Below are 27,767 nucleotides of genomic sequence, written 5' to 3'. Positions count from 1 at the left end.
ATCAACTGAGATGGCATTAGAGATATAGTTAGCGTGTTCCCTTGCCCTTACATGTAACTCCTGAGTGGTCATACCAATATACATTTTCAGACAAGGACAGTGAGCATAATAGATGAGTGCCCTTGTGTCACAGGAAAATGCTCCAAGTTTTGTATTCATGACCACCTTTTAAATAAGAAAATGTAATTGCATGTTCCATGTTTGGGAAAGATATGCAATGCCGACAGGGTCTGCTCCCCCAACTAGGTTTCGATGCCCCAAAGATGAGTGTTTGTGGTTGAATGGGAGGAAAATAGCTCCTAACCAGCATTTCACGAAGATCGGTGGCTCTTTTAGGTGCAATTGCTGGATGAGGGGTCAATTTTCGGGTCCAAAAGCAGAATTGGCCAATACTTTGTCAAGGTGGAGGTCATGTTCTTGGGATGAAGAGTAACCGAGATAGGCATTAACAGATGTCTTTTTCCTACAAATATCCATGCAAAGATATCCATTCTGAGCCCATGTAATGGAAACATCTAAAAAGTTGACTTTGTTCACATTTCTTTCATATGTCAACTTGATGTTGCAATTGTTATAATTAAGCTTATCGATGAATAATCTGAAATCTCCCTGTCCATCCCGCCAAATAAAGATGTTGTCGATGTATCGGGCCCACAATAAGATCTGGCACACAAACATATCATCGGATAAAAATAGCTCCCTCCCCTACAGCCCTAGGAACAGGTTGGCATGTAAGGGTACACAGGCAGCCCCCAAAGCTGTTCCAAGGAGCTGTAGGTAAAGGAGACATTATATGTAAAGGACAAATGTGAATGTGAGAACAAATGCAAGAGGAGTGTAGATGAAATTCTGTTTCTGGTTGGTGTAGTTGGTCATCGGTAAGAAATAAAGAATTCCTTCCAAACCGTCCTTATGTCTAATAGAGGTGTACAATGAATCGACATCACACGTCACCCATAGGTTATCTGAAGCAAGATGTACTCCATCTAATATTCAAAGAAGATCCGTGAAGTCCTGAAGATACGACAGAAGGCTTTGAACTATTGGTTGTAACAAAGTGGCAATGTACTTACAAATGTTCTTGGTCATATTACCTCTTCCTGGGATGATTGGTCTTCCAGGTGGTGTGGTCTCATTTTTATTAGTTTTTGGGAGTAGATATAATGTTGAGATGGTAGGGTTCTTCTTAAACGAGAATCTGCTATAGATTTTGAAATAATGTTTTCATCCACTGCTTTTCCAAAAATGTTGTAAACTGTAAGAGAAGAGAGGGTTAAATGTAAGTTTCCTATAGCATTGTGCATCCTGTAATTGTCTGAGGGGCTCTTTCAGGTACATTGATGTAGGCCATATGGCTACATTGCCGCCTTTGTCTGCTCATTTTGTTTGGATGTCATCCAATGACTTAAGTTTTCTCAGGCTGGCTCTCTCTTCTCTGGATAAGTTGTCATTTTGTAAACGCGTTCACAAATACCTCAATCACTGGGCAACTGGAAAATGCAGGAAATCAAGTGGATTTAGGTCTAATGCATGATAGTAGGTGATTTAAATTAAATTTTTCTGGGTGATCATATGTGTTGGGTGAAAAGTTACCTTCAGGTAGAATGTCGGACACACCTTGTTCCATCAACCGCTCTTCCAATATCTGTAATACATCCCCATCTTGTCAATCAGTGGTTAGAAGTTGAGTGGAGTTCCCATCACCATTATTAAAAAAATGCATTTAAACATCAAGTTGTGGGCATGAATGGATTAATAGATGAAGATGGGTCAAAGGATAGACCTTTTGATAGGATTTGTATATGGACAGGTGTTAAGTTATGTGATTAAAGATTGATTACCTTCTATCGATTTTGCAGATCCTGGTGTCTATCCATCCTCCTCCTGGATTATCGAGGTGGCCCAAAATCTCTTTTTCGTTTTTGTGTAGAATTACTCATTTGTGTTATTGCCAAAATATCACTCACATTGAAGAAATTGAGTAGATTGACGAGGAGTGGTTCATAAAATTTATAATATTGGTTCTCTGACATGTATACATTTGTTTCTTGGAGCCATCTTTCTGGTCTTTCTGGAGCTTCTTAATTTTCAGATCATAAATATTTTTTCCCATTTTTCAAATGCGGAATCCAACTTTCAAAATGTTTTGAAATCATTGGTGTTAATCAGGGACTTTAGGTTATCTTGTGGTGAGTTCATCTCCACATCCAATGCCTTGTGTTTCCAACATAATCAAAAATTGTAAGAATGTTTTTGAGGTTTTATTGCAAGTGGATTCCCATTGTTTGCATTTGTTTTCATCCTCTATCCCAAAAGAGGGGTAGACTTGAACACGCAAGCCTCTTGGGAATAGACCTTTAGACAATAATTGTTTAAGAAATACTGTATTCTAGCCAATCTGCGACGCAGAAGTGTTTTGAGTTAGCCATTGAGCGAACTAACGTTGTTCTTGGTGCCAATGCCCACCTCACCAGTCTCATCCTGAAATGCTTGGTCTAGTTTAGACCTCCATGATAATTCTCTGGTCTTGAAGTCCGGCGGAGATATATGCAGCCGATCATGCACCGGATATACAGGTGGGCTAAACATCGTTCATTATATGTTTGCGATTGGTAAACTCTGGAGGACCTCAGCGGGGAAGCGACACATGCAGGACCTCGGGCACACGATGTTGGTGAATCTCTTCGGACTTCATCTTCGTCGGACCATCTGAATCAGGGATCGCGACAGGACCGGGTAAGTAAATGTGCCCCATAGTTCTCATTCTCCCCCCCCCCCCCTTATTTCACACTGCATTGCCTTAATACCTAGAGTCTATGGGGCTCATTTACTAAGGGCCCCTCGGAACGCACTTTCGACGGACATCCCAACAATTTCTGTTTTGTGCCACTGGGAAAGGGATTTAAAAGGGGTTTTTGGTGCATGCAATAGGATTTTGGCGCAATCGCGATGGGTTTCATGCAACGAAAATCGGTCTGGATTCGGACAAACCGCAGGATTTAACTTGAAAATTGTGTCACAAATCAATCACTTACATACACCAGGAAGAAGAAGGTGAACTATGGTGGACCTGATCGGGGAAGCCACACATGCAGGATATTGGGCGCACGATCTTCATGAATCGCAGCAGAGTTCATCCTCGTTGGAGAGCCTCGATCGGGGATTGTGCAGGGACCTGGTAAGTAAATGTGCCCTTACATGGTTTGGGAGTAAAACTTTTTGTGGGTAGGATGCTTTGTGACAAAATATAGTGTATGGCAACATTCTATTGTACATAGTAAGTGTTTACTTATGGACATATTTCCAGGCTCGTTCTTTTTTGTTTTCTTCTGATCTTCATCAATTTTATTACAGTTTTTTCTGTATGTAATAAAGATTATTTTTACATGAATTAACTTTTAGTATGGTAGCTTAGTGGTAAGCACTGCACCCTTGCAGAGCTGGGGACCCAGGTCAACATCTGCAAAGAGTTTGCTTGTTCTCTCCATGTTTGCATGGCTTTCCACTGGTTCCTCCGGTTTCCTCCCACACTACAAAACATACTGGTCGGTTGATTAGATTGTAAGCGCCATTGGGGACAGGGAGTGATTTGGTAAGCTCTGTGTAGCGCTTCAAAATCTGTATGTGCTATATTAATAAAGGAATTATTATTATTTCTCCTCTCTGGCCTATCTGGTATATATCTATATTTACTCATTGATTACTGCTTCACAAGATCATATAGTAATTATTTATTTGTGTGCATGTTAGAAGAATAGTCTGAACTCAAGCCAAAAGTCATAAAACTAGAAAAACAATCATCAGTAGTAGTGTGGGGAGCTGTCACTGGCAGCAAGTTAACTAAAGATGAACCAGAGCTAATAGAATAATGAAAGAGATAAGTGTGGTGCTAATCAATCCAAACAACATAATCCGCTAAACTCTTGTTCATACCACATTTGTTCCAGAATGGCAGAACCTCAGATGTATAAAAAAGACAGAGAGGTTATATTGATTCTGTTGATCCAACAGAAAAACCTTGATTTATGGACAATTAGCACATAGTAGATATTTGTTTAATACAGCTTTCCTAATGTCCGTATTCCTCAGACTGTATATAATGGGGTTGATTAATGGAGTAAACACAGTGTAAAGCAGGGAAAGGATCTTACTCACAGTGAGGGTTTGTTCTCCTGTTGGGACAACATAGACAGTGAAGAGAGTCCAGTAGAATATGGAGACCACAATGAGGTGGGAGCTGCAGGTGGAGAAGGCTTTCTGTCTCCCGGTACGAGATAGGATCTTGAGTATAATAGAAGCAATTTTAGCATAAGAAGTATTGATTATCACAGTTGGTATGATGAGTACTGGTATGCCCACCAAGGAGACCCTGAAGTTGAATTGGATAAGTGTCAGAACAGGCAATTTTTATCAATGGGTTTAGGTCACAGAAATAATGGTCAATGATGTTTGGACCACAAAAATCTAACATCTGCGCCATTAGAGTGTCAATCAATGAAGCCAAAAACCCAAACACCCAACAGGAGATGATCAGAATCACACAACATGTACTTGTCATAACAGAATTATAACGGAGGGGGTTACAGATGGCCACATATCTGTCATAGGACATCACCATAAGAAGGAAACATTCAAATCCTTCTGAGGCACAAGAGAAATAAAACTGAGTCAAACAACCTACAAGAGTAATGGTCCCCCCATTATTCAGTAAGATAAGTAACATGTTGGGGACAACAGTAGTAGTTAACAAGATATCACAGGTGGACAGTTGTGAGATGAAGAAGTACATGGGAGTGTGGAGGTTCCTGCTGGTGGACACCAGGACGATGATCAGAAGGTTCCCACATATTGTCCCACAGTAAACCAGGAAAACACAAAAACAGAATTAATCTTAAAAATCTGCTTCCGCGAAATCCCAACAGAAAGAACTCTGGGACCGCAGTCTGATTCTCCTGCATAAAGAAGATAATCCAGAAGTCACATAAACCTGACAACTCAATTGTAGGGATAACTAGTCCAACTCTTAAATAGTCTAAATTTTTAAAAAATCTGTCTCATAATGTGTAATGTGTAGTGACACTTGGACATGGATCTTTTATATAATTACCAAGAAGGTGGAATCCCTGTGTGTAGTGTCTTTGTAATGATGTGTAGTGACCAGACCCCTGGACGTGTCCTGCAGTGTGTGTCCTGGTCTGACTCCTCACACCTCCATATATACACAGTAACAGCACCAGAGGCTATGGGGAAACTCTATGGAGAATAATCTGTGCCTCGTGTCTCCTGTGATCTCATGTGGAGGCAAATTATGGATAATTACTAGAGATGAGCGAACATACTCGTCCGAGCTTGATGCTCGATCGAGCATTAGCGTACTCGTAACTGCTCGTTGCTCGGACGAGTATTTCGCCCGCTCGAGAAAATGGCAGCTCCCGCCGTTTTGCTTTTTGGCGGCCAGAAACAGAGCCAATCACAAGCCAGGAGACTCTGCACTCCACCCAGCATGACGTGGTACCCTTACACGTAGATAGCAGTGGTTGGCTGGCCAGATCAGGTGACCCTGGGATAGACTAGCCGCTGCCCGCGCTGCTCGGATCATTCTCTGTCTGGATGCCGCTAGGGAGAGAGCTGCTGCTGGTCAGGGAAAGCGTTAGGGTGTTCTATTAGCTTACTGTTAGGCAGGAGTGATTCTAAAAGAACCCAACAGCCCTTCTTAGGGCTACAATAACGTTATAATTTTTTTTTTTTTTTTATTTGCAGCTAGTACCATATTGTGAGGAATTAGCAGGGGGACTTGCTACCGTTGTGTTTAGCTCTTAGTGACACACATATCCACCTCAAACACCAAAGTGGGAAAATTTATTAGGGGTTTGAGTAGAATTAGGCACAGTCTGCCAGTTTCTTTTTATTTTACGTTTATTGTTTTAATAACTCAGCGTCATCTCATCTGGCATAGTAGTGTGCTGTAATACTTGGCTAGAAAATAGCCATAGGAGAATACAAACGGCTTAATTACGCCTACAGTAGCGTTATATATATTTGATTTCTGGTTGATCTGCTGGTGGCTGTAGTTGTTGCAGTGCATCTACTAGTAAATTGTGAGCAATTTGGAGTCAGACTTGCGACCACTGTGTTTTAGTGACGCACATATCCATCGCAAAGACCGAAGTGGGAAAATTTATTAGGGCCCGGGGTTGTATTTCAATTAGGCACAGTCTGCCAATTCCTTTTTTATTTTACGTTTATTTTTTTCATAACTCAGCGTCATCTCATCTGGCATAGTAGTGTGCTGTAATACTTGGCTAGAAAATAGCCATAGGAGAATACAAACGGCTTAATTACGCCTACAGTAGCGTTATATATATTTCATTTCTGGTTGATCTGCTGGTGGCTGTAGTTGTTGCAGTGCATCTACTAGTAAATTGTGAGCAATTTGGAGTCAGACTTGCGACCACTGTGTTTTAGTGACGCACATATCCATCGCAAAGACCGAAGTGGGAAAATTTATTAGGGCCCGGGGTTGTATTTCAATTAGGCACAGTCTGCCATTTCCTTTTTTATTTTACGTTTATTTTTTTCATAACTCAGCGTCATCTCATCTGGCACAGTAGTGTGCTGTAATACTTGGCTAGAAAATAGCCATAGGAGAATACAAACGGCTTAATTACGCCTACAGTAGCGTTATATATATTTGATTTCTGGTTGATCTGCTGGTGGCTGTAGTTGTTGCAGTGCATCTACTAGCAAATTGTGAGCAATTTGGAGTCAGACTTGCGACCACTGTGTTTTGCGCTTAGTGACGCACATATCCATCGCAAAGACCGAAGTGGGAAAATTTATTAGGGCCCGGGGTTGTATTTCAATTAGGCACAGTCTGCCATTTCCTTTTTTATTTTACGTTTATTTTTTTCATAACTCAGCGTCATCTCATCTGGCATAGTAGTGTGCTTTCATACTTGGCTAGAAAATAGCCATAGGAGAATCCAAAAGGCTTACTTACGTCTACAATAGCGTTACATATATTTGATTTCTGGTTGATCTGCTGGTGGCTGTAGTTGTTGCAGTGCATCTACTAGCAAATTGTGAGCAATTTGGAGTTAGACTTGCGACCACTGTGTTTTGCGCTTAGTGACGCACATATCCATCGCAAAGACCGAAGTGGGAAAATTTATTAGGGCCCGGGGTTGTATTTCAATTAAGCACAGTCTGCCATTTCCTTTTTTATTTTACGTTTATTTTTTTCATAACTCAGCGTCATCTCATCTGGCATAGCAGTGTGCTTTCATACTTGGCTAGAAAATAGCCATAGCAATAGGATAGCATCGTTTGGTTTTAAAAACTAAAGAACACACACAAAAAAAAAAAACACAAAAAAACGTTAAAAAAAAAATTTAAGTTATAACTCTCATTTTCAAAATGTTTAACCCGAGGGCTAGGGGTAGAGGACGAGGGCGGGGACGTGGGCGTCCAACTACTGCAGGGGTCAGAGGCCGTGGTCCTGGGCGGGGTGAGACACCACCTGCTGATGATGAAGGAGCAGGGGAACGCCGCAGAGCTACACTCCCTAGGTTCATGTCTGAAGTTACTGGGACTCGTGGTAGAGCACTGTTGAGGCCAGAACAGTGCGAACAGGTGATGTCGTGGATTGCCGACAATGCTTCGAGCAATTTGTCCACCAGTCAGTCTTCCACGCAGTCCACCCATGTCACCGAAATCGGCACTCCTCCAGCTCCTGCACCTCAGCCTCCTCCCCCCCAGTCTGCCCCCTCCCAGCAAAATTTGCCATTTGAACCGGCATACTCTGAGGAACTGTTTTCTGGACCATTCCCACAGTCACAAACCAATTGTCCGGTTGCTGATGAGCAATTTTCCGATGCCCATGTTTTCCACCAGTCGCAGTCTGTGGGTGATGATGACCTTGTTGACGTACTGGAAGAAGTGTGTAAAGAGGTGTCCGACGATGAGGAGACACGGTTGTCAGACAGTGGGGAAGTTGTTGTCAGGGCAGGAAGTCCGAGGGGGGAGCAGACTGAGGGATCGGAGGATGATGAGGTGACAGACCCAAGCTGGGTTGAGAGGCCGGGTGAACACAGTGCTTCTGAGACGGAGGAGAGTCCTCGACCAGAACAGGTTGGAAGAGGCAGTGGTGGGGCTAGACGGAGAGGCAGGGCCAGAGCTGGTGCATCAGCGCCAAATGTGTCAACTAGTGAAGCTCCCGTGGCGAGGGCTCCTGCGGCGAGGGCTAGATTTTCAGAAGTCTGGAGGTTCTTTAAGGAAACACCGGATGACCGACGGACTGTGGTGTGCCACATTTGCCAAATCAGGATCAGCAGGGGTTCCACCACTACTAGCTTAACTACCACCAGTATGCGCAGGCATATGAATGCTAAACACCCCACTCAGTGGCAAAAAGCGCGTTCACCTCCGGCCGTGCACACCACTGCTCCTTCCCCTGTGTCAGCTGATAGTAAGCCCCCTGCCCAGGACCCTGCCACAAAAACCCCATCTTCGCCTCCACGATCCTCCACAGCATCCACCAGCGTTCAGCTCTCCATACCCCAGACGCTGGAGCGGAAACGCAAATATAGTGCAACCCACCCGCACGCCCAAGCCCTTAATGTGCACATCTCCAGATTGCTAAGCCTGGAGATGCTGCCCTATAGGCTAGTAGAGACCGAGGCTTTTCGCAGCCTCATGGCGGCGGCCGCCCCTCGGTATTCGGTCCCCAGCCGCCACTACTTTTCCCGATGTGCCGTCCCAGCCCTGCACCAGCACGTGTCAGACAACATAATCCGTGCCCTGACCAACGCCGTTTCTGACAAGGTCCACCTGACCACGGACACGTGGACGAGTGCTGCCGGGCAGGGCCACTATATATCGCTGACGGCACATTGGGTTAACTGGGTGGAGGCTGGGACCGAGTCTGACCCTGCGGCTGGTCATATACTGCCGACGCCGAGGATTGCGGGGCCTACCTCGGTCCAGGTGTTTCAGGCCTACTATGCCTCCTCCTCCTCCCACCCCTCCTCCACCTCCTCCTCCGAACGACCATCCGTGGGCATGGCGCCATCAGTCGGTAGCTCTAGGCACAGCAGCAGTGCCGTCGCTAAGCGACAGCAGGCGGTGCTCAAACTGCTGAGCCTAGGCGATAAAAGGCACACCGCCCAAGAACTATTACAGGGCATCAAGGCGCAGACTGATCTGTGGCTGGCACCGCTGAACCTGAAGCCAGGCATGGTTGTGTGTGACAATGGCCGTAACCTGGTGGCGGCTCTGCAACTCGGCAGACTGACACATGTGCCATGCCTGGCCCATGTGTTAAATCTGATAGTTCAGCGTTTCCTCAAGACATACCCCAATCTGTCTGATTTGCTCACGAAGGTGCGCCGCATCTGTGCGCATTTCAGGAAGTCCAGCACAGGTGCTGCCACTCTCAGGGCAGCGCAGCGCCGCCTCCAACTGCCCGCTCACCGACTGTTGTGCGACGTGCCCACGAGGTGGAATTCAACACTGACCATGTTATCCAGAGTTTACCAGCAGCGCCGAGCGATTGTAGACTGCCAGATGTCAACTTCCACCAGAACTGGTAGTCAGGTCAGTCAGCTTCCTCAAGTCTACAATGAGGAGTGGACGTGGATGTCTGATATCTGTCAGGTGCTGAGTAACTTTGAGGAGTCAACACAGATGGTCAGTGGCGATGCCGCCATCATCAGCCTCACCATCCCGCTGCTTGGCCTGTTGAAAAACTCTCTGGTCAGCATGGAGTCGGAAGCTTTGCGCTCCTCACAAGAGACGGGGGAAGAAGATTCCCTTGTTGATAGCCAAAGCACCCTTAGATCTGTTTCTCAGCGCATATCGGAGGAGGTGGAGGTGGAGGAGGATGAGGAGGAAGAGGAGGAGAATGTTGGCGAGACACAAGAGGGGACCATTGTTGAGTCCTTCACTGTTGAGCGTGTATGGGCAGAAGAAGAGGAATTGGAGGAGTTGGAGGAGGAGGAAATGGACAGTCAGGCCAGTGAGGGGAGCAAATTCTTACGCGTTGGTACTCTGGCGCATATGGCAGATTTCATGCTAGGCTGCCTATCCCGTGACCCTCGCGTTCAAAGAATTTATTCCAGCACCGATTACTGGGTGTTCACTCTCCTGGACCCACGGTACAAGCAAAATCTTTCCACTCTCATCCCTGGAGAGGAAAGGAGTGTGAGAATGCATGAATACCAGCAGGCCCTGGTGCACAAGCTGAAACAGTATTTCCCTTCTGACAGCGCTAGCGGCAGAGTGCGTAGTTCTGCGGGACAAGTAGCGAGGGAGAGTAGGCGAGCAGGCAGCTTGTCCAGCACTGGCAAGGGTACGCTTTACAAGGCTTTTGCCAGCTTTATGTCACCCCAGCAAGACACTGTCACCTGTCCCCAGTCTCGGCAGAGTAGGGCTGATCTTTACAGAAAGATGGTGAGGGAGTACGTAGCTGACCATACCATCGTCCTAAATGATCACACAGCTCCCTACAACTACTGGGTTTCAAAGCTGACATGTGGCACGAACTGGCGCTGTACGCCTTGGAGGTTCTTGCCTGCCCTGCCGCTAGCGTCTTGTCCGAGCGGGTTTTCAGTGCAGCTGGTGGCATCATCACCGATAAGCGTACACGCCTGTCGACTGTCAGCGCTGACAGGCTGACGCTTATCAAGATGAATAAAGCATGGATTTCTCCTAATTTCCAATCTCCAGCAGGTGAAGGAAGCTCAACCTGAATAATTTATCCACTCCTCCTCCTCCTCCTCATTTTCCTCCTTCTCCTGCTCTTTGTACAGTAAAGCAGAGGAAACTGGCTATTTTTTGACAGGGCCCACTGGCTCTACCTATAGTACTTTATGCATTTAATTTTTCTGGAGGGCCACCGACCCGGTCCTCTGTTTTAAACAATTTTTGGGAGTGCCACATACAGGCACTCAATCTATTCAATTTTTCTGGAGCTCCACCTACCTGCTCCTCTGGTTTGAAAAATTTTTGGGACTGCCACATACAGGCACTCAATCTATTCAATTTTTCTGGAGGGCCACCTACCTGCTCCTCTGGTTTAAAAACTTTTTTGGACTGCCACATACAGGCACTCAATCTATTCCATTTTTCTGGAGGGCCACCTACCTGCTCCTCTGGTTTAAAAACTTTTTTGGACTGCCACATACAGGCACTCAATCTATTCAATTTTTCTGGAGGGCCACCTACCTGCTCCTCTGGTTTAAAAACTTTTTTGGACTGCCACATACAGGCACTCAATCTATTCCATTTTTCTGGAGGGCCACCTACCTGCTCCTCTGGTTTGAAAAATTTTTTGGACTGCCACATACAGGCACTCAATCTATTCCATTTTTCTGGAGGGCCACCTACCTGCTCCTCTGGTTTGAAAACTTTTTTGGACTGCCACATACAGGCACTCAATCTATTCCATTTTTCTGGAGGGCCACCTACCTGCTCCTCTGGTTTGAAAAATTTTTTGGACTGCCACATACAGGCACTATCCCAATTGAATTGTCTCCATAGCAGCCTCCACACGTTGTCTCCATTGCTACCTCCAAAAGTCGTCCATATAGCTGCCTCCATACATCGTCCCTTTATCAAACGAGGTTTGTCAGGCCGAAATTTGGGTTGTTTTCATGGATTCCACATCAAAGTTGTTAACTTTGTCGCCACCCTGCTGTGTTATCCACAAAATACACTGGCAAACTTTTACCATTTACGGATATTATTTCAGCGCTTCTTGCGCATCTGTTTACATTCCCCTCACCCGCCATATCCCAAACTTATAAGAACGCTACTACACTTGATCTTATACAAAAGGTTCTTAGAAGTGCTGTTTGGGGAGTAGCCTAGAGACAGGGGCTTGGATTGGCGAAAGCTCGCCTGGCAGCGGAGCGGCAGCTCCATGCCAAGAACCAACTAACATAGTTTTAACTGCAGCACCTTTAATCTACTACTAGTTCACTGCCTCCATACATGCCCGCCTTATCAAACGTGCTGTGTCAGGCAGAATTTTGGGTTGTTTTCATGGCTTCCACAACAAACTTGTTAACTTTGTCGCCACCCTGCTGTGTAATCCACAAAATATACTGGCAAACTTTTACCATTTACGGATATTATTTCAGCGCTTCTTGCGCATCTGTTTACATCCCCCTCACCCGCCATATCCCAAACTTATAAGAACGCTACTACACTTAACTTGGTGCAGGCTGGGACCGAGTCTGACCCTGGGGCTGGTCATATACTGCCGACGCAGAGGATTGCGGGGCCTACCTCGGTCCAGGTCTCAAAGGCCTACTATACCTCCAAATCCTCCCACCCCTCCTCCACCTCCTCCTCCTCCGAATTACCATCCGTGGGCATGGCGCCATCAGTCGGTAGCTCTAGCCACAGCAGCAGTGCCGTCGCTAAGCGACAGCAGGCGGTGCTCAAACTGCTGAGCCTAGGTGATAAAAGGCACACCACCCAAGAGCTATTGCAGGGCATTCCACATCAAACTTGTTAACTTTGTCGCCACCCTGCTGTGTAAGCCACAAAATATACTGGAAAACTTTTTTCATTTACGGATATTATTTCAGCGCTTCTTGCGCAGATGTTTACATTCCCCTCACCCGCCATATCCCAAACTTATAAGAACGCTACTACACTTGATCTTATCCGAAAGGTTCTTAGAAGTGCTGTTTGGGGAGTAGCCTAGAGACAGGGGCTTGGATTGGCGAAAGCTCGCCTGGCAGCGGAGCGCCAGCTCCATGCCAAGAAACAACTAACATAGTTTTAACTGCAGCACCTTTAATCTACTACTAGTTCACTGCCTCCATACATCGTCCCCTTATCAAACGAGCTGTGTCAGGCTGAATTTTGGATTGTTTTCATGGCTTCCATGTTAACTTTGTCGCCACCCTGCTGTGTAATCCACAAAATATACTGGCAAACTTTTATCATGTACCGATATTATTTGAGCGCTTCTTGCTCACCTCCTTTGGTTCCTCTCTGCTACCCATTGGTTTGAAGCCTGAGTCCATTTAGGGTATGTTGCCATGCCTGCCGCTGCTGCCGCTGCCTCTGCATGCCGTCCCCTATAGTGTCAGGGTCAATTATTGGATGTTTTACATGCTATCTAGCTTCATTCTGTCACTCTGTCATGGCCATGCTGTTGCCCATAATTTTGGCATAATGGTGCGATTATGCAGCCTCAGAGGCATCCATGCATGCTGCCCCTGCTGTTTCCTGTCCATTTCCGTGGTGTTTCCATCCTTTTCTGAGGTTCCCAGGTGTTTGGCCAAGCTTCCCTGTGCAGAGCCTTGGTCCCCTTGAAAAATGCTCGAGTCTCCCATTGACTTCAATGGGGTTCGTTATTCGAGACGAGCACTCGAGCATCGGGAAAAGTTCGTCTCGAATAACGAGTACCCGAGCATTTTAGTGCTCGCTCATCTCTAATAATTACCCAAGTGTCCCCAAATTTCACAGAGCAATTTTTTTGATTAAAAAAAAAAAAAATTACAATTAAATAAAATAACGAGTAAAAAAATGTCTCATGTAAAAACTGCCACATCTGGCCAAAGGGTAAACCTGTCTTTACATTCACTTAAGTCATATTGACTTTAAAATCAAATAAAATATCCACAATTAGTAATGATTGGGTACGTAGAAACTCAGGTTCTATGGGTTCGGCCAAATATTCATTCCTAGTAGCTAACTTGCAAAAAACTAACTAAACATCAACCCCATTTAAGTCAATGAGGACCTGAATGAGCAACCAAAAATGGCTGTAAATAGAGGTAGAAAGGGACATAGGACTAAAAAATAGTATTCATAACAGGGAGGTTGCTCTGACAAAAATGAGCTAGGAATGGTACTTCAAACAATAATATAACTTAAAAAAATAAATAAAGAAAAGCTAATAAAAAATAAAATGAAATTCTATTAATGTTATTGAGGTTAAAGGCTCTCTGGGAGTTCAGACCCAGTTATTCTTGTAGTGGATTAAAGAAGCAATGGGGAAACCACAAACCCTTCCTCTCACTGAGGTTAAAATCAGGCTACTGCGGAATTTTACTGTGACTCCTTAACTGCTCACTCAGGAGCTGGTACTGCCAAGTTGCGAGGAATTCATCCCTGGTTCATCTTAAAGAACGTGAGGATGTCCATGTTGTGTCTGTACAGTTGGATCCTCTTATCTGTGATTTCACCCCCCTGGTTGTGCTGAACACACACTTTAACATCACATTTGCTGCATGGCAGGTCAGCACTAGAGATGAGCGAGCACTAAAATGCTCGAGTGCTCGTTATTCGAGACAAACTTTTCCAGATGCTCGAGTGCTCGTCTCGAATAACGAGCCCCATTGAAGTCAATGGGAGACTCGAGCATTTTTCAAAGGGACCATGGTTCGGGAATAAAATGTGTTAATTAATTGAAATAGAATGTCTTCTGATAAGTTAGCAGATGTATGCAAACATCTGCAATCTATTCTTCACTGTTCTGCGCGTATATTATCTTCCGACAAGTTAGCAGATGTGAAGATCAGTGAAGAATAGAATAAAAACAGTGAACACAGTGAACACAGGCTCATTTAAGTGAAAAACGCAGTGAAGAATAGATTGCAGATGTTCGGCACATCTCCTTACTCTTCGGGAGATATGCTGTCCCGGGATCCGCTGCTCTTCTTCCACTGAAGTCTCCCCGATGTCTCCGTGCTGCTCCCCGATGTCTCCGTGCTGCTGCCCGATGTCTCCGTGCCCCGATGTCTCCGTGCCGCTGCCCGATGTCTCCGTGCCGCTCCCCGATGTCTCCGTGCCCCGATGTCTCCGTGCCGCTGCCCGATGTCTCCGTGCCGCTCCCCGATGTCTCCGTGCCCCGATGTCTCCGTGCCGCTCCCTGATGTCTCCGTGCCGCTCCCCGATGTCTCCGTGCCCCGATGTCTCCATGCCGCTCCCCGATGTCTCCGTGCCGCTGCCCGATGTCTCCGTGCTGCCGCTGCCCCATGTCTCCGTGCTGCTTCCCGGTGTCTCTGTGCTGCTCCCCGGTGTCTCTGTGCTGCTCCCCGGTGTCTCTGTGCTGCTCCCCGTTGTCTCTGTCCTGCTCACCGTGTTCTTCAATGTGTTCTTCACACATATATATTGTTCTTCACATGCTATTTTGTTCGCACCGTTCCGTGCGTATCTTCCGACAAGTAAGCAGATGTGCCGAACATCTGTAATCTATTCTTCACTGTGTTTTTCACTGTGTTTTTCACTTAAATGATCCTGTGTTCACTGTTTTTATTCTATTCTTCATTGTTCTTCACTGTGTTTTTTTAATTAAATGCTCGATCTCGAGCAGGGGAAATACTCGTCCGAGCAACGAGCCGTTTCGAATACCTTAATACTCGAACGAGCATCAAGCTCGGACGAATATACTCGCTCATCTCTAGTCAGCCCATCTTAAGTCACAAGTCCAATTTTCCCATGGAGAAAAAATAAATGGGGAGATAATTCAGTAGCAAGAGACGTGTGTGGTACTACATATCGATTGGTGGTAAATTGAATTAAGCATGACTTCCACACTTTGGCAATGCTCACTCTCTTTCTTGAAGTGGTGCTGTGTTCCTTCGGCATCCTCATGCAGCCACTGATCTCTCAATGTTGGATTCCGCCAGTATTGCCTCCACCAGTGTGGATCCAGCAGGATAGCCTCTCAGTATTTGACACTTTCCCGGCAAAATGTGTTGTTGTTTGGGAATTGCAGTAAGCATTGGCTTATTTGGGAAAGTATGCCCAGAGACAGGTACAAGATGTTTTCAGTTCAAGGTGTATGCTCCTAATTTGCATCCCCCCCAAGCCATTCTACAATGTTGCCAGAGAACCATTCTGGAAGGAAAACTCCACCTCTTCCATTTCCACTTCCCAAACTGTCCCCTGGCTGGACAGTGCAGTACCTAGCTTGTCCAACAACCTACCCCGTGAGCCATGTGTGGACTAACCTGACAACTTTTCCTCCACCATTAATTTTCGATATGGTATGCTTTGGTTCCTCAAAAGGAAGTTTTTAAAAGGAAGCAGGAAAGGGATCAGAGAATAAGGAGGAGGCAAAGGGAAGCAAAAACTGTGTGGTGTCAGATCGTCAGCTAAAGCAGTTCATGTCTTGAATCCAACCAGCCACTACATAAACCCAGTGGGCAGTTAAGGAGATGTAACATGTCTGCCCTAGTTTACTTGTCCATGTCAGTTGAGAGGTGCAGCCAAGGGGCTAATGGTATTGTGCAGCACACACCTGGTTTTATTCACAACCTTTTGGTGCACATGCACCAATGAAGAAAATGTTCACCACATGATGATCCGTTCAGTGCTCATGTAATGAACCCTAGTGATTCTGTATGTAACAATTCTGGCCAGAGACAAAATATAGACAACAAGAAGGATCACTCAATGGGGTTCATTTACTAAGGGCCGAGCTGCTCACTTTCATTGGACTTTGCAACTTTTCGGGGATTGGACAGGTATTTAACAGGTATCTGTTCTGGGATTCTGGCGCACACAATCATTTTTTGGCGTAGCTGCACTGGTTTCCATACAACACAAATTTTGGAATGATCCAACTGTTTCGAACTGATGCGGGATTTAACTTTCAAATTGTGTCGCATATGTGTCGCACATGCACCAGGATGAAGAAGGTGAACTCCGGGGACCTGAGCGGGGAAGCGACACATGCAGGATATCGGGTGCACAATCTTAGAGACTCCCTGCACAGCGCATTATACACGGACAATGCACTTACATGCACCAGGTAGAAGAAGGTGAACTCTGGGGACCTGAGCGGGGAAGCGACACATGCAGGTTATCGGTGCACGATCTTAGTGACTCCCCGCACAGTGCATTATACACGGACAATGCACTTACATGCACCAGGAAGAAGAAGGTGAACTCCGGGGACCTGAGCGGGGAGCGACACATGCAGGATATCAGGTGCAGGATCTTAGTGACTCCCCGCACAGCGCATTATACACGGACAATGCACTTACATGCACCAGGAAGAAGAAGGTGAACTCCGGGGACCTGAGCGGGGAAGTGACACATGCAGGATATCAGGCGCACGATCTTAGTGACTCCCCGCACAGCGCATTATACACGGACAATGCACTTACATGCACCAGGAAGAAGGTGAACTCCGGGGACCTGAGCGGGGAAGCGACACATGCAGGATATCGGGCGCACGATCTTAGTGACTCCCCGCACAGCGCATTATACAAGGACAATGCACTTACATGCACCAGGAAGGAGAAGGTGAACTCTGGGGACCTGAGCGGGGAAGCGACACATGCAGGATATCGGGTGCACAATCTTAGTGACTCCCAGCTCTGCGCATTATACCCGGACAATGCACTTACATGCACCAGGTAGAAGAAGGTGAACTCCGGGGACCTGAGCAGGGAAGCGACACATCCAGGATATCGGGTGCAGGATCTTAGTGACTCCCCGCACAGCGTATTATACACGGACAATGCACTTACATGCACCAGGTAGAAGAAAGTGAACTCCAGGGACCTGAGCGGGGAAGTGACACATGCAGGATATCAGGCGCAGGATCTTAGTGACTCCCCGCACAGCACATTATACACGGACAATGCACTTACATGCACCAGGAAGAAGAAGGTGAACTCTGGGGACCTGAACGGGGAAGCGACACATGCAGGATATCAGGCGCAGGATCTTAGTGACTCCCCGCACAGCGCATTATACACAGACAATGCACTTACATGCACCAGGTAGAAGAAGGTGAACTCCAGGGACCTGAGCAGGGAAGCGACACATGCAGGATATCGGGTACACAATCTTAGTGACTCCCCGCACAGCGTATTATACACGGACAAAGCACTTACATGCACCAGGTAGAAGAAGGTGAACTCCAGGGACCTGAGCAGGGAAGCGACACATGCAGGATATCGGGTACACAATCTTAGTGACTCCCCGCACAGCATATTATACACGGACAATGCACTTACATGCACCAGGTAGAAGAAGGTGAACTCCAGGGACCTGAGCGGGGAAGTGACACATACAGGATATTGGGTGCAGGATCTTAGTGACTCCCCACACAGCGCATTATACACGGACAATGCACTTACATGCACCAGGAAGAAGAAGGTGAACTCTGGGGACCTGAGCGGGAAGCGACACATGCAGGATATCAGGCGCAGGATCTTAGTGACTCCCCGCACAGCACATTATACACGGACAATGCACTTACATGCACCAGGTAGAAGAAGGTGAACTCCAGGGACCTGAGCAGGGAAGCGACACATGCAGGATATCGGGTACACAATCTTAGTGACTCCCCGCACAGCGTATTATACACTGACAATGCACTTACATGCACCAGGTAGAAGAAGGTGAACTCCGGGGACCTGAGCGGGGAAGTGACACATGCAGGATATCGGGGGCAGGATCTTAGTGACTCCCCGCACAGCGCATTATACACGGACAATGCATTTACATGCACCAGGAAGAAGAAGGTGAACTCCGGGGACCTGATCAGGGAAGCGACACATGCAGGATATCGGGCGCAGGATCTTAGTGAATTGTGTCAGATGTGCATTTTCTATTTTCTATTAAAACAGAAAAGTTTTAATAGAAGTTTTAAAGCCCACTAAGAAGACCCTACTGTATATACAGCACCCAAGCAAGCGTGGAGGGGCCCTTATGTGGTCTCTAGGTTCAGGCCTCAATAGTGTTTTGGCAGAACTCCGGACAACGTTGAAAGCAGGTGAAATAAGTGTTAATGAGTTAACCAAACTAAGTAAAGATGAACCAGAGGAGCTAATGTTGTAAGGAAAGTGACTGGTGTGGTGCTACTCAATCCAAACAGCATAACCAGATAAAAACATGTTGACTATAGTAGTTCCAGAAAGTCACAAAGGGGGGAGGAGCTTGGCCGCTTCCAGAGATGGCAGCATAGAATCTGTGCTCCTCACTAGCCTCTGAAAGGGGCCTGGAAAAATACCTGAGAAAGAAGCTTGCATCTTCACCTGCACACGCTCCCAAGATGGCGCTCGGATCAGCGGAGGAGTAGGTCCCTGAGGACAACTCAGAAGTCGACAGCGTGTTGACACAGACTCTCCTGCATCGAGAGGCTTTATTAAGAGGGTCCTCTTCTAAGCTCTAAATCCTATTTCTAGGGACCTAGCAGAAATCAGGACCGACATAAGGCACTTAGGCAACAGAGTGGAGCAAATGGAAACTACTCAGGCAGACATATTACAACACAGTGCCAAAGTACAGGACTCACTATAGATCCATTATAACCTCATAAATGAAGCATTACTGTGGGCAGAGGATCTTGAGAACTGCAGCCACAGACATAATGTCCACATCAGAGGGCTTATTAAAACATATGCCCATGAAGCTCTCCCTACAGTGGCCAAAGAAATGTTTGCTAATTTACTGGCCCAGGAGCAGACTCAGAAACCCAGAGGCAATGAACCACCAAGAGTTGTAGTTTGTGGGCTACACAGTAAAGCAGATGCCGCACCCATTTTAAGAGAGAATAGGGAGAACGGAGATATCAAGTATGAGGCGCCCACTATCACCCTGTACAAGGACATAGCTCCTGCAACTTTAGCAAAGAGACATCTCCTTAAACCACTTCTAGATGCATTAAGAGCTGCCAGCACACCTTTTCGCTAACTGTATCCATTTGGAATGGCAATAATGAAAAATGGGAAACACATAGTAATCCACAAACCGGCAGGCCTGACCACAGCATGGTCCCTACTTGAAATGGCTCTGATAGAGATCCAATCTTGGCTGCCATTTGATCAAGATCTTCAACTGCCTCCACTAGCCATATCACCGCTGTGTATTCCAGTAATGAAGCACAAATCCCCTAAGGCCAAGAAAGCCCCTAGGGATAGGCTTCAAACACCTTGAGTAGCCTGAAAATGTCTGTGGACATTACAAAACACCTGAACTGATCACAAAAGAGGATTGATTCTTGATTATTTTAATTTTTGTTTTGTCACCACTGAGAACAGTTCCTCTGGTCTTGCTCTCCCCCACCCTGTTAAAAAATGCTTTTATGAGATATTATTATTGCCCAATGGCCTTGAGGTCCCGAGGATAAGTTGATTGAGTAGATCATTCTAGTTTGGTGGGTCTCCACCCCCTTCTCCCTCCTCTTCCCATCCAGAGGAGGCATATAGGAGGCCGACCACGTTAGACCTAACTGTGACATTCCATCATGCCACAGAATAGCCCAACTATTTTGATTTTATCTTGTTTCCATTGTTCCCCCCATTATGGCAATACAGGTGGTCCCCTACTTAAGGACACCCGACTTACAGACGACCCCTAGTTAAAGAGGGACCCCTTTGCCCACTGTGACCGCTGGTGAAGCTCTCCGGATGTTTTACTAGTCCCAGGCTGCAATGATCAGCTGAAAAGTGTCTGGAATGAAGCTTTATTGATAATCCTTGGTCCCATTACAGCAAAAAATTCAGAAACTCCGATTGTCACTGGGGCAGTTTTTTTTTCTCTGTATCTACTTTTATAAAATATATAGTTTCGACTTACGTACAAATTCACCTTAAAAACAAACCTATGGACCCTATCTTGTATGTAACCCGGGGACTGCCTGTATATTATTCTCCTCCCATTGGAGACTTGAAATCTATCTCTGCAAGATCCCGACCCCTTCCCCTCTACCTCCCCTTTGGCTGTAGACTGCTTCCTTCATATATTGGTCCAAAATATCTTCCCGGGTATATGAATAATTAATATGGCTGATATTGTGTTTATGACATATAGGGGCACATTTACTTACCCGGTCCTGTTGCGATCCCTGCTGTGTGGTGTCTGATGATCATGCACTCCGGCTCAATTCACTAAGATTGTGCACGCAAATTCCTGCATCTGCCGCTTCCCTGCTCAGGTCCGCCGCTTCCCTGCTCAGGTCCGCCGCTTCCCTGCTCAAGTGCACCGCTTCCCTGCTCAGGTCCGCCGGAGTTCCTGGTGTATGTAAGTGCATGTCTTGCGGCACAATTTTAAAGTTAAATCCCTTGATCAGTCCGAATCCATCGGATCGTCCGAAGGCCTGTCCCCCGTTTTTAGTTGCATAAAATTTGGCACAAAATTCGATCACGTGCGACACAATCCTCTTCTAAATACCTGTCACAGTGGCGCAAATCCCGAAAATTTTGAAAAGCCGACGAAAGTTTGATCTGTGGGACCCTTAGTAAATAAGCCCCATAATTTCGAAGGATTGGGTACCCCACAAAAAAAGCCAGATATTGAGAATATTTAAAAAAACATAAAGTTGGAATAGCTATGAATCAAGAAACCCATTTTAAGGCATATAAAATCCCCACTTTACCTACTAAAGATTATAATTTATGGTTTCATAGCTCCCACTCTAAAGCTTCTAAGGGTGTGTGTATTCACGAAAAATTCCCTTTTATTGTATCATCAGAACCATCAGACCAAAAGGGGAGATATCTCTTTGTTAAAGGGCAAATTGGATCAAAAATAATTACTATTGCTAATGCTTATGCACCCAATTTAGGTCAATCTTTGTGGGTTTCCCAGACCTTGGGTAAACTTGAAATGTTTATGGATGCAATATTATTCCTCAGAGGAGACTTATACTGAATATAGCACAACACAACACCCTGCACTAGACTCAACCCAATGATCACCTCCAGCAAACTAGAGCTCTATCAGAGCTGGAACTTATTGATATTTGGTGTACACACTACCCTCATTCTAAATAATACGCAAATTTTTCTACTCAACATGGAACCTACCATAGGCTGGATGTGAGAAAGTGAGAGGTGTCATTTGGGAAAACCGCTATCTGTCATACAGGCAGATGAAGGGTGTGTGGTAAAAGCCCTGGATTTGTGTGTAGTAACCCAAGGGTTAATGTAGACATGTGGTAAGCAGGAGTAGTCTGTTTGGTCTATGTTGGCCTAGTTGGCCTAGTTAGCATAGACACCTTTGTAATGTCCGTACTGGGCTGCTTATTATGGAGTAGGGGTAGGCTGGTAGTGGGACTCCTACTCCATCCGGGCTTTGGTCCTGGGCTTCTGTATAGCCCACAGGTGCAGGGTCACAGGACTCGTTAGAGCCTGATTTAGTCTGCAGGCCAGAAGCAGTAGGTGAGGCACTACCTGGAGAGCTGAAGGCTGAACCGTGTTCATACAGCAAAGGTAACTGAGTGCCTCCTGATTTTCTGCTGGCCAAGAGCGTGTGCCAGGCAGCCTGGTACATGTACAGTTAGGGGCTGTTATTGTATTAGGCAGTGCCCAGCCGGACAGGGTTTATTTTGTACTTTGTTATGTGCCTAAGCCAAGGCTGAATTTGTGTTTTGACAAGGAAGTGTATATAAACACTTGATTTTTGGACTTTAACTCTGCGTGTGTCCCTGCTTCCTGCACTGCTACAAGGCATCTACCAGAGCAATTCCCCACACTGGACTACCTATTTATTTGTAGAAAATTTAGCCCCATGGTGTGATCAGTATATATAGCTAGCATTCATATATCTGACCATGCCCCGGTGGTGGCCTCATTAAATTTCCATAACATCCACAAGGGTTATTGGTGATGGAGATTTAATGATACAGTAATTGCAGACCCCACTCATAGGGCTATGATTGAAGTAAAACTGAAAGAACACTTCAGTAATACCGTTCCAGGAGATGTGTCACCATCAGGGTTATGGGAATCCCACAAACTCATTGTTGCTGGTGAAATGATTTCAATAGGCACTTACATAAATGCCTGGTAAAACTAGATACAGTTTTCATACGGATATCATCCTTAGAATCCACTCATAAAAAGAGAGCAAATGTGGCTGTCCTGTTGGAACTCCATGTCCTCAGAAACCAGGGAAAAGATTCACTGAATACACAAAAATATAAAGCACTGACTGAAGCCAGGTTCAAGCAATACGCCCACAAGGACAAAGGAAATGTAAGGGTTCGGGGTCAGTGAATCCCTTGACCACCGCGGGAGGTGGTACTAGCCGACCACCTGGAACCAGAATCTAAGTGGCAACTGGTCTTTACCAGAGCCCGCCGCAAAGCAGGATGGTCTTGCTGTGGCAGGGTGCCACCAGGTCATTACACAGGTGCGAGTAGCCTGCGGTGGCAGCCAAGGTCGCAGTACAGAGACAGAGTCCAGACTCGTGATCATGCACAGGGAGACAGTCAGGGCAGGCGGCAGAGATGCAGAGGTAAAAGATCAGGTCTGAGGTCACAACAGGAGCAGGAAGGTCACAGGAACAACGCAGGGAGGCTTTCTCTAAGGCAATGAGTGCAAAGATCCGACGGGGAATGATGGGATCTGCCAGTCTTTATGGAAACTGGAAGTGGCCAGCGCCAATCAGCGGTGCGCTGCCCTTTAAATCCTTGAGTGCCGCAGCGCACACATCCTAGGGATCGGGGACGCATGTGCGGCATAGCCTGGATGGGAGCAGGATAATGGAGAAATAAGTGCGGGCCGAGGGATAGGGCAGCGCTGCCATGGAGAGGGGCATGGGTGTGCCTGCGTTCCGAGGCATGGATCGCAGGGACAGCCATGACAGGAAACATGATTATGACAGCCCTCATTCACAAACAAAGTGATAGAGAACATATCCAGACCATTATGGAAGAATCTAAGGGAAAGGTAATATCCACTGAATCAATTGAGTAAGCTTTCCAGAAATGTTATGAATCCCTATACAATATCCCAAAATACCCCACCCCTGAAGACTGGAAATGTAAACTTGATGAGTTTATATCTTTATGTCAATTACAAACCATATCCCAATTAGTGGCCGAAACCCTGACAACCCCAGCCCAGGACCCAACGGGTTACCCATCTCCTACTATAAAATGTTTAAGTACATTTTTATACCGCAATTTAGCTCCCTTTGTAACTTTCTTATACAAGGCAGATACCTTTTTTAAGCAGGCCCAAGACACTGTGTAGCAGTTACCATCATATCTCCCTTCTAAACTGTGACTTCAAATGGTGGGCAAAAGCAATAGCCTCCCGCTTAAAACCTCTTCTCCCGAGTTTGGTGGGCGAGGAGCAGACCAAGGACAACACCCCTTGTCTCATCCGCCTTATTGAGCAAGCTAAAAGCAAGTACCTGCCATTGGTCCTTCTCGGCACATCTGCCGAGAAGGTCTTTGAAAAAGTTTGTTGGAACTTCCTGTATGCCACCCTGACACAGTTCGGAATTCTGCATTTATTCATACATTCAATCTCCACACTTTACAGTTTCCCAGGTGAGGGTTAATGGGTCCCTGTCTGCTCTGTTCATGTTACAGAACAGAACCAGACAGGGATGCCCACTGTCCCTCTCCATATTTATACTAGTTATGGAGACTCTGAAAGATTAAGTTAACACCAGAAATGCAAGGCATTTGATTATGAACATAAAACAGCATCCTTTGCGGAAGAACTACCTATACTTACCTCGAATCCGGCCATCTTCTTGCCAATCATCAGTAAGCTCTTTGAGGACTTTGGGGAACTTTGTAACTTTAAGGTTAATATAGCTAAGTTTGAGATACTTATTATCACTCTCCCATCCACCTTGTCCAAGGAACTATATCTGAATTCCCCATTCCATTGGCCCCGAGAAAGCATTATATACTTAGAAATGCGACTACCAGCAGATCCTAAACTCCTATACCAACGCAACTATATTTCCATCCTCCAAGGGATCCAAAGGCAACTTACTGAATTACAAATCCCTTTTATGTCCTGCTGGGGTAGGAAGAATATCCTTCAGTCATACATCATCCCCAAACTTATATACCTTTAACAAATGGTTCCAATATGACTGCCTATTTATTTCTTTATTAAGATTCAAAAAGTATTCTCACTATTCCTTTGGAAGAGCAAAAAACCCCGAATCTGAGCTAATATCCTCAGTCTGAGATTGACACACAGGGGTACAGGCCTCCCAGACCCTAAAGCCTATTACCAGACGTGCCAAATTTCAAGGTGGCTGTCAATCCGCCAATCGCCGGATCATATCTTATACAACAAAGTAGAAAACTCCCTTTTAACTCCCAAAGGCAAAGCCATCATTTGGGGCTTCAGACCCCTACCCAACGACTCCAAGAAATGTAGTGTCCTACATAGAGGTCTGGGACACGTCCTCTAACAAATTACAAAGATCTCACTGGCCTTCTCAGATCTCAGCCCTTTAATACCACAAGATACCTATTAAAATACATCACATTAAAGAGACTGTACACACTTTCTGGAATAGACTACGTTACACCTCATTGGCCACATTTTTTCAGAAACAAGACACAATAGACGAAGCACATTTACTTAGAGAGAAGGGTCTCAAGCTAATAAATTTCCTACATTGTAGGGACTTCAAAGAAGTATGCTTAAAATTCCTGTCGCAACCAAACAGCTATTTGAATCCCACTTGGTTAGACAAATTAGCATCCGTAGTCTCCCTTTATAAGAAACTATTGTCAATGTCATACTCTGCAATTGTCCAATTACAGAACCCCTCTGCCCCCTATTTTTTTAACACAGTGGGAAAAGAACTGCAAGAGGTCTTTACAGAGGCAGATAGAGTAGCCGTATTGAGAGAATCGAACGATTTTTCTAGGTGTATTAGAATTAGAGAAAATGTGTATAAAATAGTATCAAGGTGGTACAAGATGCCCCACTGGCTTCACCAGCAACTCCCACAAATAGAAGGCAAGTACTGAAGGTGCAACACTTCAGTAAGCACCATGGCCCACATATGGTGTTCCTGCCTCTTGTTACAAACATTCTGGAAAGAAGTTAAACTCAGACCTAAAACAATAGAACTATTATGTAAAATTTGGATACTTCGGCTTCCTAGTATTATATTATTGGGAAAACCCGACCCTAACTTTACATTACAGAAAAATGACTTAACCACCATTCTTATATCAGCTGCCAAACTATTAATTCCACCCAATCACAAGACAAACTTGATCCCCGCCTCTCTCAGTGGAAAGATAAAGTTTCAAAAATTTGAAGGGGGGGTTACGACACAAATTTCTGAAAATCTGGACACCTTGGTTTCAACACCAAACAAGTAATGCTACAGGTCTACATACCCCAACCCCTTCCTCTCCCCCCACCTAACAACCCACATATTTTGCAACTCCATTACACACACCCTATTTGTACTAGCTGAGAGGAAGATTGGTACTTCAGCCTTTACGCCCAATTACATATATTGCCTAAGTTCTTAAGTTCTTACGATCTTATGTTATTTTATAATTATCTTATGCATCAATGTCAACTGTTACAAATATGTAAAATTGTACAATGCACAGCTTTGTATTTTCTAACACAGATGCCCATATTGAGTTTGTACTCAATAAAAACAGTTTTTGCCACAAATGTTACATTGAGTCTGTCAATCTAACAGAAAGACATTCATTTATAGACTAATAGTTCGTAGGAGATTTGTTTTGTATTTCCTGTATGGCTTTCCTAATGTCCTTATTCCTCAGACTGTATATAATGGGGTTGATTAAAGGAGTAAACACAGTAAACAGCAGGGAGAGGATCTTACTGATGGTCGAGGATTTTCCTCTTGTTGGAAGATAAACACTGAAGAGAGTCCAGTAGAAAATGGAGACCACAATGAGGTGGGAGCTACAGGTGGAGAAGGCTTTCTGTCTCCCGGTACTGGATGGGATTTTGAGTATGATAGAAACTATTTTAGCATAAGAAGTTATGATTATAATGGTTGGAATCATGAGTACTGGTATCCCTAGTAAGGAGACCTCAAGTTGAACTGGATAAGTGTCAGAACAGGCAATTTTTAGCAATGGGTTAAGGTCACAGAAATAATGGTCAATGATGTATGGACCACAAAAATCCAATGTTTTTGTCATTTGAACATCAATAATTGAAGCAGAAAATCCAAACATCCAACAGGAGATGATCAGTATCACACAACATGTATTTGTCATAACAGAATTATAACGGAGGGGGTTACAGATGGCCACATATCTGTCATAAGACATCACCATGAGGAGAAAACATTCAGATCCTTCTGACACACAGAAAAAATACAACTGAGTCAAACAACCTACAAGAGTAATGGTCCCCCCATTATTCAGTAAGATAAGTAACATGTTGGGGACAACAGTAGTAGTCAACAAGATATCACAGGTGGACAGTTGTGAGATGAAGAAGTACATGGGAGTGTGGAGGTTCCTGCTGGTGGACACCAGGACGATGATCAGAAGGTTCCCACATATTGTCCCACAGTAAACCATGAAGATAACACAAAACAGAAAAAATCTTAAAAATTGGCTTCCATGAAATCCCAAAAGAAAGAACTCTGTGACCCCAGTCTGATTCTCCTGCATCTAGAAGATAACGAAGGATTCACAGAAGTCTGAACATTTACATTGATGAAATGATACAATGCTCAAAAATTCTCAAATGTTTTTAAATCTGTGTCATTATGTCTAGAAAACTCTGGAAATAGATCTTATCTCTGTGTAACCACCATGAAGATGGAATCCTCTATGTGTAGTGTCTGTGTGATGATGTGTAGTCACCAGACCCTTGGACATGTCCTGCAGTGTGTGTCCTGGTCTGACTCCTCACACCTCCATATATACACAGTAACAGCACCAGAGGCTATGGGGAAACTCTATGGAGAATAATCTGTGCCTCGTGTCTCCTGTGATCTCATCTCATTTGAAGACTAAATTATTGGCAATTAGTTGGTCCTCCCAAATTGCATGGGGCAATTTTTTAAGAAAT

The 27,767-nt window shown here is 45.2% G+C and overlaps 1 pseudogene; it reads right to left on the bottom strand.

Annotated features, from left to right (window-relative positions):
• Positions 1 to 357: 357 nt before the first annotated feature.
• LOC140128662 (olfactory receptor 10A7-like) lies at positions 358 to 24,626 on the bottom strand (annotated as a pseudogene).
• Positions 24,627 to 27,767: the final 3,141 nt, after the last annotated feature.

This window comes from Engystomops pustulosus, chromosome 4, assembly GCF_040894005.1.
Source record: "Engystomops pustulosus chromosome 4, aEngPut4.maternal, whole genome shotgun sequence".
Classification (NCBI taxonomy): Eukaryota; Metazoa; Chordata; class Amphibia; order Anura; family Leptodactylidae; genus Engystomops; species Engystomops pustulosus.
The sequence above is the reverse complement of the archived record's forward strand: the minus strand, read 5'-3'. Positions and strand labels throughout refer to the sequence as shown.